The sequence below is a fragment of the Leiobunum rupestre genome, chromosome 1, assembly GCF_980474605.1.
Source record: "Leiobunum rupestre chromosome 1, qqLeiRupe1.1.hap1, whole genome shotgun sequence".
Classification (NCBI taxonomy): Eukaryota; Metazoa; Arthropoda; class Arachnida; order Opiliones; family Sclerosomatidae; genus Leiobunum; species Leiobunum rupestre.
Window position 1 is genome coordinate 3,404,751 of NC_143384.1, and position 16,785 is coordinate 3,421,535.

At 37.1% G+C, this 16,785-nt stretch overlaps 2 long non-coding RNA genes across 5 annotated transcripts; one reads left to right on the forward strand and one right to left on the reverse strand.

Annotated features, from left to right (window-relative positions):
* Window positions 1-1,362: 1,362 nt before the first annotated feature.
* On the reverse strand, window positions 1,363-14,439 carry LOC149960418 (uncharacterized). Of its 4 annotated transcripts, none has more exons than XR_016480773.1 (5): window positions 14,225-14,439; window positions 11,606-13,109; window positions 8,048-8,683; window positions 5,404-7,547; window positions 1,363-1,565 (listed from the first exon to the last, which is right to left on the reverse strand). It is a non-coding gene; the product is annotated as an uncharacterized LOC149960418 (long non-coding RNA). The 4 variants fall into 4 exon arrangements; XR_016480772.1 differs by lacking the exon at window positions 1,363-1,565 and having other exon boundaries at window positions 4,057-7,547; window positions 8,048-8,131; window positions 8,205-8,683; window positions 14,225-14,435; XR_016480774.1 differs by lacking the exon at window positions 5,404-7,547 and having other exon boundaries at window positions 1,364-1,565; window positions 14,225-14,435.
* Window positions 14,440-15,333: 894 nt separating this feature from the next.
* Window positions 15,334-16,559, forward strand: LOC149960419 (uncharacterized). The gene is made up of 2 exons (XR_016472801.1): window positions 15,334-15,718; window positions 16,388-16,559. It is a non-coding gene; the product is annotated as an uncharacterized LOC149960419 (long non-coding RNA).
* Window positions 16,560-16,785: the final 226 nt, after the last annotated feature.

The window sequence follows — 16,785 nt, forward strand, 5'->3', positions numbered from 1 at the left end:
TTTGTAATATGTTTCTCTAGAAACTGTTTTTTTTTATTGTTTAATTATTTTTTACCGCTTTGTAATATAGATTTTTAAAATAATATTATTTCTTACACCAATATGGGCCTATAAGTCGCAAGCTGACTTTGGCCCGAAAATAAATTCTTGTAAAATTATTTAAAATTTGCTGTGAATAAAATTGAAATTGAAATTGAAATTTCGATGATCATTAACAATGTAGGTCGCTAGTAAACGTCCCACGACTTGGTTATATCGCTCAGTGGTGTTACTTTTGGGAAGGTATAAACTGGTAAAACTATGCTTTATTCCCATAAGGTCATTTTCTTCTGCAAATACGTTACTGATAATTTGGGGCTGATTATCGGAATTAATTCAGAGGGGCATAACGTATCGACCAATAACGTAATCTAGGAAGACCTTGGCTACGTTGATTGCCGTGGCTTGGTTGAGGGGTACTATTTTAACTGGGTTGGTGAAATAATCCACCATGACCAATAGTTGAGTGTAACCGGAGGGTGAGGGAGGGAGGGGTCCAACTAAATCTAACCCGACTAATTCCCATGGTTTATGAAGGATGCAACTCATATCATAAGCCCTGCCTTCCTACGCCTTTCGGTTTTTGTTCGTTGGCATACGATGCATGTTCTGACGTAATCTGCTATCTCCTTTTTCATACCTTCCCAGAAATATTTGGCTTTAATGCGAAGGAATGTCTTTTCCATTCCCATATGTCCCGCTTAACGTTTCTAATACATTTGTATTGGCTGAGGAGGGTACTATTAATCTCGGAACAGACAGTAAATGTCGCTTTTTGGGCCTCTCGGAACGTTATCCATCAAGAGGTATTTAGCGGCTCGGCGTTATAAGGCTATTGTTGCTACCCAGGTAGCAAAATCACGTGTTTTTCACGAGTTTAGAAATAATTTATTTCACGTGTTACATCCACGTGTGTCCACGATGGATCATGTCCGCCTAAATCACGTGTGTACGCATTTATTATCAACGTGAGTAAAAACACCTATTCAACACCTTTCAACTACTGACTTTACACTATCTTAACGCCTTTTAACCACAAATGTTACACTTGTTAACATTAGAATCACACCATTTGAACACCAACCTTATACTTAAATAACAGCACCCAAACACTTATTATAGACTTCCTCAAAAGCCCACTTACACTTACAAATATTTTGCGGTGATTATTTGACATCGAAAATAAACGATAAAATTAGGCCTTATTAATATTTTTCTACTGTTTAAGAAACAAGTTCAAACAACCAAATTCATAACGAAAAATCGTATAATACAAAGTTTATTGTAGTGGGATAGTGGTACAATTATTGACGAATCAGTTTTTTTTTAATTAAAAATTAGCCAAGTAAACTTTACAGGTGATTTTGTCAAATGAAATTCAAATTTTTAACAAGATGATTACTTTTCGCAATCCTCATTATTCTGGCTGTTTTCTACTTGTTGTTCAGCGTTTAAGGTTTTGTTTTTTTTTACGTCAATATCCGTTTCCTGGGCTTTTATGTAGCTATTGTTTACTCGTACAGCACCTTTAAAATTTAAACCATTACAATGATTTAATTAATGTAAGCAAATATAAAAACAAATTAAAGAAGTATTCTTACTAATTACTAAATCTTTGGTCAATTAAATCTTAAATTACATTACGCAAGAGATTTTCCCATTAAAAATATTAAATACTGAAATTAACTCTTAATTTCAATTTCTAATCAATAAAAATATAACTGATCTCTAGACTACACCGCCATAACAGACTTTGCTCCCATCAACAAACCTTTTTTAAGGTTTTAATGCAAGAGATTTTCCCGTTAAAAGTATTAAATACTGAAATTAACTCTTAATTTCTAATCAGCCAAAAATACGATGGTACGTAGTTATAGACTCGTTGTTAATAATGCAACATATATTATAATCGACTACTTAAGATACTCGTCTAATGATTGACAGGGCACGGGTTCCAGTCTTGGCATTGAAGTTCGGGGAATGTAATTTTCATTTTTGGTGTTAATTTGCTGAGGTTACAGTATTAAATGGTCAATAATTATTTATTTAAGCGATTACATTGGTCTCTGGAGGGGTTATACAATCACCGTGTCTGTCTGTCTGTCTGTGGGTGGGTCTGTCTGTCAGGCCTGCGAACGCGTTCGCATTTTCAAAGGGTAATCATTGCGTACGCAGTTTCTCGAAATTTATGCGTTCGCAGTATCTCGAAAGGTTGGAAAAACCACCGTGTGACGGTGAGCGTTAACGGATTGATTTGCGGTTGGGTTTGGTTTCGTCACGACTCACCGTCGCGACAGTTTTAATTCAGGTTGATTTGATATTTCGTTATTGTAATGTTTATGTGTAGGTTGTGAATGTTGAGTTCGTATTGTGAATGTTGTGGATGTTGAGTTCGTGTTATGACGGTTGTGGGTGTTGAGTTTGTTGTGTTTGTGTGATGATGGTTGTGGATGTTGAGTCTGTTGTGTTTGTACGGGCGTTTTCTCTCCAACTTCTTCTTAATGACTTTGGGACGGACCGAGTGCTGAGTGTTATGCAACCTCTCAACGTCCAATGGCACGGTTTCCACCAATTGTACACGGTATTCGTCTTAGTATCAATTAGCGATTCATTGGCGCCGGCCGGGAATTGAACCCGGGTCTGTCTCGTGCAAGAGATTTACTCTAACCACTCAGCCACCAACGCTTGCTAAGTTACGGTGTTTTTATAAAAAACAGCTTTGGCGAATGTCCTTTACAAAGTTATAACGTTAGGTACTATACTTTATTCTACATCATTTTAAATATTTGTAAATTATATTAATCTTCTATTTAATTAAATATTTATAAATTATATTAATCTTATATTTAATTAAATATTTATAGATTATATTAAACTTATATTTAATTAAATATTTATAGATTATATTAATCTTATATTTAATTCAATATTTATAAATTATATTAATCTTATATTTAATTAAATATTTATAGATTATATTAATCTTATATTTAATTAAATATTTTAGTATTTTAATGTAAAATTTGATCGTGATCAGGAATTGAACTTGGTCCGCATTGTTACAATGAAACTAGTTCACCGCCTTATCACCATTATGATAAGGCGGGTTTTTTACTAAACGGATTAATGCAATATCTGTATATATTGTTTATTGAACTTTGTTTGTTTATTCTTTGGTACGGTTTTTTGTTTTGTTTGAAATTTTTGTTAAATTCTTAACAAAATTTCGTTAAAACACAAAAAGTAGTTCATTATTACCTTTTAATAACGCTTAGAAAAAGGATAATTATTCAAAACTCCTGCGGAAACTATATCAAAGTAATAATATAGCGCCACCGTGTGTAGAACTATCAATCAAACCGGTTAAAAAATATAATCTCTTCAATTTTTCGAACTTTAGTCAAATCTCGACGGGTCAAAACAAAACACAAAAGGTATATAAGGCCGTTGCCGTCAATATAGAAGATATAGTCTTTCTTAGTTCTTGGCTGTCAGACAAACTACTACAGGACGGGGTCCTAGTGTCGGTCAAACGTTATGAGGTAACTTTGCGGTTTTAATTAGTATGTTCGGTCTTCGGTCAAGAAAAGAGTTAAATTGTGTTTCGCATTTGGAACGTGAGTGAATGGACTTATATGTATGAACAGTGCGTGTTTAAGACGGAAAGTGTTAAAGTAATTGTGAACTAACCCAAGTCAGCTGTACGGTAAAACTGATTGTTATTATTTTTTGAATTGGAATAACCTAATTATACCCTTGAAATTGTCAACTCAACCTGTGAGGCTAATTAAGTAGATTGGAAGTAATTAGAAGCGAATAGCTCTCAGCTGTTAATTAAGACAGTTTATAGTTAGGTAGTTTGAATTTAGTTAAAGTAAGTAAGTGTGTTTTGGTTTATTTTTCAATCACGATGAACTAAGACAAATCTAGTCTTAGACACTTGAGTACAAGTTCTGTACAATTACATAGAATAAAAATAAACATTTATAATTTTGCATAATTCTGGTTGCCATTTTATTTTCTAATCACAACATTACAGTTCTGGCAATCCCGAATCATATAAATTTTCGATATAACGGCGACGGGAAATTATTCTCGTAAATTTATCGCGCGGCCTTAGGGAATATTCTTTTAACAAAATTTCGATAATCTATCGTTTAATTAAAATCGGCCCGATTCCGTTAAAATTATAAACCAAAAAGCGAACGGTCGTTATAATACCCTCTGTAGATATTTATTTCATTAAAATTTGCTTCGTATTATATTCAACTGATAAACTTGTACTGTAAAAAGGTTATAATTCAATTGTGCATTGTTATACTACGTCTAACTCACTGTTGTAACTACTTAACTTATGATATTACGAATAAATTAAAATTGGTCGTTTCGTCTCAATTCTTCCGAGGAGAAGTTTATTTTGGCTTGCCAACTTGTTTAATTTTATAAGAGTAATTTTAATTTTAATTCCTTTAATCAAATTAATTTTATACTCATTTTTAAATATATAAATTTTATACGTGATTTCTACTAATTATGTTTAGTAATTTATTTGGATATCTTTTTTTTAAGCATTCTTCTATTAGACTCTATTCAAAATGGCATATTTTCGCGGGAAATAACGGGTACCTCAGCTGGTGTACTATATTTACAAGATGGAGTGATACATTACAAAAGTTAAATTACTTAAATTAGTTAAATTCCGTGGTATATCTTTCATTCACGCCAGGATCACGTGTAAATTTAATTAATTAATTTGATTACGTGTAACCCAAATCAACACGTGTATCTCACGTGTCAATTTACACTAATTTAATTTCGTGTTCGGCAACCCAAAGGAACACGTGTAGAACACATGCGTATATTGGGAACACGTTTATTCCATTACATTTACCAAATATCCATGAAATTTACACCTGGCTTTGCTACCTGGGTAAGGGCCTAAAAAAACTTGATACTTAACACTGACATAAATATAACTAAACCCTCAATAACTCTTATTTAACAGCCGGAATGAAAAACATAACTTTGTAAAATTTAAACATTAGGTTAAAAAATTACGTTTCATATTATCTTCGCCTATGATAATTTACCATGTACATTTATAATTCAGTGCCTTATTAGTTATATTTTGTGCGGTACACTACCCGAAAACAACACGTGTAGGCCACGAGTATTTGTGCATGAATTTTTTTACGTGGACGGTAACCGAAACCAACACGTGTAGGCCACGATTATTTGGGCACGAACTTCATTTGGTGTAAAAAAAACCCAAGAAACACGTGTGGACCACGTGTAATATTTCTCCACACGTCTGTTCCACTATAATAACCTAGTATCCACCAAATCTACACGTGCTGTTGCTACCTGGGTAGGGACGAAGGATCTCGGAGGGGATCGATGATGGGGCCAAAGACTAGATCGGCGTGTTGCAAAGTTGATATGTGTGGAGTTCGATGAAGGCGTTGATCGGGCCAGCATCGGTGGGAGTTTCGGTGACTTCATCGGCCATGAGGCAGCTTTGGCAATTGCCGTTAGAATGGTGTCGCCTACTGTGAAGTACCATCTCTCGGTCCTGGTCTTGAACATGTAACGACCATTGGACGAGACGACCGTGAGGATCTTTAAGGGTCGGTAGCCAGCACAGTGCGTGGTGATCAGTGATGATAAATGTAGGGACGAACTGCTTCAGAGCCCGTACGAAAGCTAAACATTCTTTTTCCGTGGTGCTGTAGTTGACTTATGGGGCCGAAAGGGAACGGCTGGCGTATGCTATATGACGTGTTCATTGCAGACCTTGCGCTGGGATAGAACTGCTCTCAAGCCCTTGTTTGAGGTGTAAGGGTGAATCTCCGTAGGGAGCTCAGGGTCTAAAAGGCAAAGGATCGGTGGCTATGCTTGTTTCACTTTCAGCATCCGGAAGGCTCGTGCTTGTACTGGACCTCTTTGAAATATGGCCTTAGGACTTGTTAGCTCGGTCAAAGGTCCGGCGATCGTTGAAAAGTTTTTGACGAATCTTCGACGGTATGAGCAGAGCCCCAGGAATGACTGTTGGTCTTTCCGAGTGGTGGGAGCCAAGAAGGCGTCTTTTTTGGATTTGGTGAGACTTCTTTTACTGATATGATGTGGCCGATGTACTTCATGGAACTGTCTACATTTTTCGGCATTGAGGGAGAGGCCGGCTTCCCTGAATGATTCTGCCCAGTACTTGTCTGTAAACGGGTAATACGGGCGTTTAATGTATCAGAAAACCCCATGATGTCGTCGAGGTAGACAAGACAAGTATTTCAATTGAGACTGGAAAGTACGACATTCATTGTGCGCTGGAACATTGCGCTGGCGTTGCTCTCCCCCATGGGTAGTAAGTTAAATTCCAAGAGGCCGTCTGGTGTGCAGAAGATGGTTTTTTCTTTATCGACGTGGGCGAGCGGTATCTGCCAGTATCCATTAGCTAAGTCCATTGTGCTAGAATATTGGCACCGTGAAGTCAATCGAGAGCATCGTCAACTCTCGGCAAGAGGTAAACGTCTCGTTTCGTCAGATCGTTGATACGGCGAAAGCCAAAACAAAAGCGGGGTGTGCCGTCTTTTTTGGTGGCGACTCATATTCGTGAAGCCCAGGGTCTAGTGAATGGGCGAATGACTTGACCTCGCATCATATTACGGACTTCTTCGCAGATAAGGTCCCGTTCTGCAAAGGACGTGCGGCGTGGCGGTATTTGAACGGGCAAATGCCTCTGGGTGTTGATAGTGTGCGGCGTAAGCCTGGAGCGGCGGAGAGGATCTTCGGCCTTTTTGAAACAGCATCAAAATTCGCCCGAAATTGATTCGACCGCGCTGTGCTCTTCATTGGATAAATCAGTGCCTATCGTGGAGCGATGCCACGCGTTAGGGTCGGGAACGGCCATGTATTTGACGGTGAAAGCGGCAGTTGGAGATCTTGCGTGATTTTCGATTGTACCAATTTGCATTCCAGGCTATAAAATCTTGTCGTCAATAGAAAGATTGCCAACAGTGGCGTTGACGTCGTTTTGTATCGGGAGAATAGCGAACGGCGCGGCGAGGCCCGACTTTCGGCGTAATTCTCGGCTGGGCGTGAGAAGAGCATCCGTGAAATGCGGCGAGCGGAAGTGCTTGATCGAGAGGAGTGTTTCGGTCCAAGGTTACCACGTCATTGAAGTCTCTATGTCGAGAAAGGCGATGTTCGGAGCCTTTTCCGAATACGGCTAGTTTCCCGGTAAGTCGTCGAGCACCGCTGCGTCGGGGTAGTAAGGATCGGGCGATGTATGCGGCAGTTGGACAATGGCTTTGGAACCGAAATCAAGGACGAGTTTCATATCGCTACACCAGTTGATTCCAAGAAGAACAACGGTTGGTAGATTCGGGAGAACAAGAGTGGATAAACATGTTTTTGGTCCGCCAGGGCTTAGCGTGATTCGAACATGGACTCGGGGAAAAATGATATGACCGCTGGCAGATTTAATCGGCACTTCGCAGGGCTGGATTGAAAGGCTATGTGTGGAGAGGAAATGAATATAATTAAGTTTTGTAATAAATATCTGACAAAACTACTCATTCAGTTGACAAATTATGTATTTTCATCGGTAGGATAATTTTTTTAAATAAATGTAAGCTTATGAATAATTCAAACAGTAATAGGTTTCCTCTATTCAAACCACTAAACCCCTTAATAAATGGATATATTCAATAAACCATGAAAACCTCTAAAACGTATTTCATTTGTAGCCTTAACTTGAAAGAAAGTGACAAACAAGTTAGAATTGGCAAAGGGTGCCTTATAAAGACAACAATTCCTTTGGAAGTCTTAGAAAATATCGAACAATTGATCAAGTATTGAACTAACAATTTATGATTTTACGTGAAGAAATTACAATAAGTTAAAACACTAGGAGAAACTGGTATCTCATTATATTAAAGGAATTATGAAAAGTCAAAAACAACCTTTATTCTATCGATTTCTAATTAAAAATTTGCGTGAATATGATACTCACATTTTTTTCAATTAAATTCAATTTTTATTTAAAAACTTCCTTTAAATTTCCTATAGCAGACGTCATTCAATTTTCATACATATTCTAGAAATTCTCAATTATTATTATGAATTTATTTAGTTTCACGCGCTTGTTTCCAGAATATGATTGGCCATACCTGCTACCACGTGGTAAAACCGGACCAAATATTTTCTAACGCAGGTGTGGCTTTCAACATTCCACTAATATTTCAAATTGTAAGCAGCAGCCGGCCCTAAATGGTTCAGAGTGTGCAATAACTGGTGGCTTTACCGGGGAGTCGGGGTCCGGCTCATGTAACCCATAAGGGCGGTGGCGCACTGGAAGATGTTAGCTCCGGTCAAATGGTCCTATCTTCACCTCCGACTTCGGTCAGGTTTGGACTGGATACTGAGCTTCGGCTCAGGCTAAAGGAGAGGGTCCAGGCAAACTGGTCGCCTTGATGGATTGGGTAGCCTGCTGTGGGGCGGCGGGCCTCCATATGCGGGCACGGTGGTTCTGTTTCCCGGTCTTTGAAGTCCACCAGGATCTCCGGTGCCAGCTCTGCAGGGTTACTTGGGCTGCTGTGTGTTCGTCGTTCCCCTTAAGGAGCTCTCTCCAAAGGGTTTGACTCCATACCTACGAAGGTAGGGTGTCGGCTAAATTGCTACAGCATCTACTCTTAATCCCACTACTGTGGGCGAAGTGGGGATTAGTCCACCTATTGCTGCTTCTTCTGCCGGGTTGAATGGCTTGCGTCAAAGGTGCGACCATCAGTAGTAGGGTACTGCTACCCATGCTGGATTTGTCACCTGTCCGGGCTAGGTAGACGATGGCGTAGGATACTATGATGATAGGCCTCCGGTGGTATGGTCTCTGTTACTAGGTACTAGGGATGCAACGGTTCCACTTTTTTGGACTATCTCGGTTCCGGATCCGGTTCCGGTTCCTAAATTTTTGCTTTATCCGTTCCGGTTACGGTTCCGGTTCTTAAAATTTTAATTTAACGGTTCTGGTTTCGGTTCCGGTTCTCAAAATTTAGAACCGATCGGTTTTGGTTCCTAAACGGTTCCTATACGGTTCCAGTGTGTTTAGTATTAATTAAAGTTAAATACACAAGCAATTCAAATGAAGTTAAAGATAAATAAAATCCACCACATTTATTTATTTAGAAAATAAAATTTGTTTTTGATCAATTATATTTTAAAAATAGTAGCTTTCTTAGTGACGTAGCTATGGGTTCGGGGTCCTCCCGGGAAACTGTTTTTGGGGTCCCTTATAATCATTAAGGGCAAGTCGCGATTATCGCCTTCTAGAGTTAGGGCTAACATGTATCGCCTTTTACAATTAGCGTCTGGATCATTAAAAACAAAGGTTCTGGTAGAACTTGGAAGTCTGGAGTTCACACTCCAAAGTCCGACCAGAATCACGATCTAGATGTATAATAATTAAAAAAATTATTGCTTCTATTCCCTCGTAGGGAACTCATGTCAGCGCGTTATTTGTTTATTCAATAAAGTATGGTAAAAATGAAATCTTCTGTTTGAAAATTCCCACGGTTTCATCGTTTCTAGATGGAGGGGTGGGGGATGATGTACTTTTAAGTTTTGGGGAGTCATTGCCTTCCTTTCCGCTTCTCATTTCAGGGGCGTAGGAACGTTTTAGAAGTTGGAGGGGGCAAAGAGAAACGAAACGGGGGTCTAGGAGCTTAGCCCCTGATGTAGAGTGAGTAATCGGTCGCGAATAATAATAATAATAATAATCAGCTAGGCTAATACCCAATGTCATTAAGGCATTAACAGTAACAACAGTTATCATACGAAGTGTATTTTAGTCTTTAGAGTCGTTTATGAATTTAAGATACACAAATCCACAATAATAAAATGATAATGGTTTTGAGTGTAGCTTCACCGAATGCATGTGTTACTGTTTGACTAATATGTAAATTGGCGGGAAAAGATACAGTTGAACTTCTATAAGCTTTATATGCTTTTAAATTGAGAATTTGAACTTTTGAAGATTTCAACTGACCCAAAAGTTGAAGGGGCAATAACATTAGTTGCCCCTCAAAGCAAAATTCTAGGGAGGGGCATTGCCCCCTGGTTCCTACGCCCCTGCCTCATTTCATTGAAAAATATAACGACGGGATTTCTATGACTCGTTTGGATTTGAGTTGAGTATATCGTTCTAAATGGAGTTCATATTATTTCGTTCAATAAGCATTGTCATTTGTGAAATGTAAGTAAATGCATAATTTGAAATTTTAGATTTTCTAGACAAAAACTACCCAGGCCAGCGATTATATTATGCAAACGAATTAGCCTTAAATTCAGAAACACAACTTATTTATTAATATACAAGGTTTAACGATCTGCTATAAAACACGTGTCTCGATACTTTTCAAACTTCAGTATGTTACTTTCATTATGTATGTTGTTTGGATATTTATACGACGGTTATTGCGGTTGTATTTATAAAGTTTGGGGCGCGCCTGTTGAAACATAAATAATTATTTCAAGCAAGTAAAACATTAACTTGAGCTGACAAGAGAAAAACTAGACGAGGCCTCGCGCGGTTGGACTGTACACAGTCCCATAGGCAATTTGGGGGCCCTTCGATGGAAGCCCCCCCCCCCCGCATTGCGGAGTCTTCCGGGGCTTTATTTACGCCACTGGCTTTTCTGCTGTTTCTCCTTTAAGACGGTTGCGAAGGGGATCAACAATTATGCTTGCCCATTGCCCCACTAAATAATTGCTCGGAAGGCACACTAGTAGCAGAAGATATTGTGGCCTTTGCTACATTTGTGAAATTGTGTCGAGTTTTCCGACTGAAGAAAATAAAGCAAACATTTGGAGGATGAGCCCATTTTCAATTGAGAATACGTAAGGGTGTGTCAGTTGACAGTTACGTAGAAACCCACATAGATTTATCTGAGATAGGATAAAGATGAGCTTATACACTCTTTTTAGAAACGTTTACTGGGTGCCGCCATTATCGTACAGACAACCAACGAGCCAGCCCTCTACCGCAGAAATTTCATCCCCCCAAAACCGGTTTTTTCATAACCCTCCCCGAAGACTGTAAGCAGGGAGGTAATGGCGGTCGATTGGGAAGGCGCGCTTAAGAGTCTATATGAAAAACTAATAATACATTAGGAAGTTTAATTACTAAGTTCCAAACTTACAATTCATTTATTATCCGTAATGTCTATAATATCCGCCGTCAAAATACTCTTCACCCATTTTCGTACCCGTATATTCTCTATAAGCTTTTTCGTTACAAGTACAAACGAAGCCGTAGTACCGGCTGCAACTACAAAAGTCACCACAGTAACCCGCTGGCTTTTTTTTTACAATCTAGAAGATAAAATGAAAATATAAGTGGTAGTTGACAGACATAAGTAACCATTGCCACCGATTCTCGAGGTTAGGGATTTCCGCTTTGTATTGGTTTTGACGGTAGAAGGATAAGGTTTTACATATGGGAATTTTATATTGACCTTCCGTTCTTTAAAGTCCATTTCTTTCACACTAATTCCCCTTCTAAGAATTTCACACTTACCCGTTAAAAGAGTCGGGACGGACGTAAGGAACTCCAGAGAGGAAAACAAACCGGGCGAAGTTTTAAAACAAATAACCGCGCGACCACGAGACATTTTTCAAAAAAAAAATGTTCTGAAAAATAGATAATAGAAGCAAAGGGGTGGCAGTCAAGACAAAAAAATTAAATACAGATAAGGGAAGCAAATTGGTGGAAGTAGAGAAAAAATTAAAAGCCGAGACCAGGCGGAAAAGTAGATAAGGGAAACAAAGAGGCGAAAGTCCAAAGTTGAGTAAAATAAAATTGAACTATGAGTAAAATAAAATTGAACTATGAGTAAAATAAAATTGAACTATGAGTAAAATAAAATTGAACTATGAGAAAAATTAAATTTAATTATGAGTAAAAAAATTGAATTATGAGTAAAATAAAATTGAATTATGAGTAAAATAATAAAATTGAATTAGATTAATAAACATGGAATTAGAGGCATTTAGTTGGAAGTCAGGCTCTGAACATTGAGTTAAAATTTCAAATCTCTAGAGCTAACCGTTCTCGAGTTTTTAGGAAGACGACACACAATTAAATAAAAGGACAAACTTTAAGACTTCTAGTTATAGATAAGCAAAAATTGAAAAGATGTTTAAATAATAATTGCACCGGTTAATTAACGGAAGTAAGCAGAAAATTACAAGATTTGCCCGACAATAAAGAATCAACACCAAAATGAACAACAATGGCTCTGGCGTGAAAAATACTGACACATGCTAGCTACTCAAATTTGTTTCGCTCTTCAGATCGTTTCTTTATTTCTAGGAGCAGAATGTTCATGAGAATAATCGTTAATAAAACCATTTTTAACATAATTACACATAAGTTTGCTTCTTTAAAACATTTCTTTTTAAAAAATTTTCAATAAAACCTGGTTTCACACGGAATATACGATGAGAAGACCAGAAAATGGAAAATTTATGTGATCCTTGTGCTCTGAAAAGGTTACCATGGAAACTGTAGATAGTGATAGCGAGTCGCGAGCTAAGCTCCAGAAACTCTACAGGAATTCACTAACTTCCGTTACAAAGTTGATGACGCGTTTTTCGTCAGAGCTGTAAGTGACGTAATTTACGTCATATTCCGTGAACAAGGTTTTAGTAAAGAAAATGCTTCTGTGGCATACTTATGAGTGATTATGATATATGATAAATTAAAAAGATAATTAAGCAATCAAATTCTGTCCAATCTAAGAATATTTTATTAAATAAAAGAAAATTAAATTTATATGTATTTTATAAGAAACATTTAAAAAAACCTTACATTGCAATTTTATTTTATTGGCACTAAGTTCCAAACTTACAATTCATTTATTATCCGTAATGTCTATAATCTCCGCCGTCAAAATACTCTTCACCCATTTTCGTACCCGTATATTCTCTATAAGCTTTTTCGTTACAAGTACAAACGAAGCCGTAGTACCGGCTGCAACTACAAAAGTCACCACAGTAACCCGCTGGCTTTTTTTTACAATCTAGAAGATAAAATGAAAATATAAGTGGTAGTTGACAGACATAAGTAACCATTGCCACCGATTCTCGAGGTTAGGGATTTCCGCTTTGTATTGGTTTTGACGGTAGAAGGATAAGGTTTTACATATGGGAATTTTATATTGACGTGTTTTTAAATGAAACGCGAATCGCTAATTGATTTTATTTATAGGTCTTAGGAGTGTTCATTCCATAACTGTTTTTATGATTATAATCATAATTAGCAAATCAGGGGCGGATACAGAAAAACTTAAGGGGGGTGCTATAAGACATCTTGAGATATGGGTTTAATAACACATCATCCAGTCAATTGCAAAGCTTAAGCGTCAAGGGGGGCATAAGTATCCGCCCCTGTAGCAAATTCATTAGGTTGATTTTCTATTTAAAACTTTTTTATATTTTCTCTCTTAAGATTCTTAAAAGACGTCATTGCATCAGACCCTTACATAGCTCTAGAAATATTGATTACACGTGTTGTTACTTTGGAAATTAAAAGTTATCTAACGGAAGCGCATTTGGAAAAAAGGCAGACTAGTCTGAAATAAAGTCTGCTCCAAAATAATAGACATTTGCTTTAAGTGGGTAAGCATCAAAATCAGGAGCGTGCCAACATTTTTACGAGTGCGGGTGCAGAAACATTGATATAAGCACAAACCTCGTTAAAAAGGCTGCGTCCGAAAAAATACCGAGATATAGGAAACCAACAAAAGGGTGTCGCCTGCTTAGTCGACCTGTTCAGGTTGACTGAACACGCGACAGACAAAGAGTATGTCTGTGGAAAAAAAATATCCGGAGTGAACTACAACATTGCGCAAATTCTTCCCTGGGAAAAAAAAATAGTGGGAGAAAATCACCCCCTCGGCCCTTATGGTTGGCACGCCCCTGATCAAAATTCAACTTTTAGCTTTTACTCCAAATACACCTTGAAATATTTATTTACTAGGTGTGCACTACACTAAATGCCTGGAATAACCAAACAATATCATCTGGTTTAGCATAGGATTTGAAATCCAGCCGTGCAGTAATTTGGTAAGTCACGCTGCTCATTTTTCTTCCGCTGTTATTCAAAGAATCAAAGTTAAAAGTCAGAAATATTCACCGTAATGATCCCTCCTATTCCATTGCGACATTGACGAAACTAGCAGCAAAGTCAATATGAAAATTGAAATTAGTATTTTCATGATGGTTTTAAAATTATCTTTAACTGATCTGGTCTCTCGAAATCGACTTTATCTCGTCTCTTTAATTCCTTTGAAGACGGAAGAAGGAAGTGTTTAAAACCAACCTCATATTTTCCATATATACATGACATTATCGGTTCTATTGTATGAGACATTAAATTTCCAACGAATGGCAAATTTATGTTCCATTCTTAAAATCCAAAATAAAACAATTAGAAATAAAATTAATATTATCGTACAAGCGGTTCTTTAATTTTGATCCAATTCTAGTGAACCGTGGGCCCATGAAAATTTCTTGGCATGTTTATTATTGTATTCATAAAACAAATAAGCAATATTTATAAAAGCTTGATATTTAATAATGACTAAAAATCGTTTGAAAACTATAAAATATCCCTTCATAATGAATGAAACGCTTTACTTCATTCGAAAGGTTAATTTATGTTATGTTTAAATTTAACGCGTTATCTGGTTCATTTTTATTTATCTTTAATCGGATAAACCTCTGTAGTTAAGAAAAAGGTTATTGTCTTTTCATATTTTTTTTTACAACTTAGGTCCCGTTGCAAAAGTTTGCTTTGCTAGAATGGTACGTCATTATTCTAGCCAAAATAGGCGTGGTTAGCCGATTGGCGATTGTAGCTGAGAAACGCGTTGCAAAAGAATAATTTTCAACTCGGCTAGCGATAAATATTTCTAGCCGATTAGCGACTGGTCTAACCCACTCGCCAATCGGCTAGAACGGGGAAAATGGCGTAATATTTATCAATTTTTGGAGAGCGTGTTTTAAGACGTAGATGAGTGCAACATATACCCCAAAATCCATTGGAATTGGATGAAAATAGTTTTTGGGGTATTACCGACTACCAAAACACGCATTTAAGAAGTTATGGAATGAACTACGACTTGATCTTTAACCTGAAGTGTTGAGAAGTCGACCACCGTTGCATTCTGCGTTATAATTTGGTTAATATCCTTCCCGGGGTGCCATAATTTTTTACGTTTCAACCACCAATCTACACAAAATTATTAAAAATTCTTGAAAGCAAACTTCACAGAAGATAATTTTCACCGAGTTCACGAAAACCGTTTCTCTGTCGTCTGTCTAAAAAACTCGCGATTTACCGCGAAAATAGGACTCTTCTATTGGTTATAAAGTGGGCGGGGTGTAATTTCGACTAGAATTATTTTGGTTAAATCTCATTTTGCTAGATCGCACTTTGGAGACTTTTGCAACCCATCTTTTTCAAGATCGCCAATCGACTAGCCGATTTGCGATTTCTAGCCGATGAACTAAAAATTTGGCTAGAGTTTTTGCAACGGGCCCTAAGATTATTTATTATTATTAATTCGTAATGTGATATGTTTTTTCCAGAGATTAAATCTAAAGTCATATCCAAAAAACTGAAGTGGTAATTCATTTCTTTAAAGAGATGCCTTTAGCCATTTGTATTATCACAATTCATAGTATATTAAAATAGTAAATTAAAAAATTTTACCTTTTTATTCTACTATAAATAGAATATTTCAAAAACGTTGTTCCAGTATTTTGTTTTCAGTGAATGTTCCAGTATTTTAGTATATTAAAATATGAAAAATTAGAGTTATTTGAACAGAACATACTTATTGAACCTTGTATCTTGTGCAATAATTAAATTAATTGAAAACCAAGTTAAGTGAGAATTGCAAGGAATTCTTAACATAACAAAACTTAACATTAAAGACAAACAATAGACCTCTCAATAAATTCCTAACTTATCAGGCCAAACTTTTTCACTATGACAGCATAGCACTATGTAAGTAGGACTTGCAAATTTATTAATTATTTGGTTTAAAATATTCTGCTAGTGCATATGGCGTCACCGATAAAGTCGACTTTCAAATAGCTAAGGTAACCTACGTGATGATAGTATATTTCAAAATATAACTAGGACGTCACAAAACCCCAAAGGGTATTTTTGACACAGACTTGAGCGGAGCGAGCGAGACGTGAAATAAGAGCATACAAGAAATAGTTATTAAATTGAGCAAACATATTTTATACATCGCCAAATAATAATAATAATTCATTATTTCCAAAGGAAAAACCTTTTGGAGGATCCAGCGTTCGACAGCGACGATGAATTCAACGAAATGGCCAATTTCATTCCAGTTACTTTAATGTCTGGGGAAATAGTTGTAAAATTAGGCAGTATAGTCATTGAAATTGAAGTTGTGGAAACCATGAATTTCATTTTGGACAGAATTAAATAAAAAATGCATAAAAAACCGCCTTTCATTCTTCTCATCTCCCTCCCTCCCGCAATGCATAAAAAAGCCTTTCAATCCCCTCCCCTCTTACACACACTTTACGTGCACTGCCAGGTTCTCTATCGAAAGTCACCTTACACACATGCTATCTAGCGATACTATTAGACCCAGGCTTCGGACTGTTTCTACTCTCTCGCCTTTTACGCGCGCTGCGCTGCCAGGTTCCCTC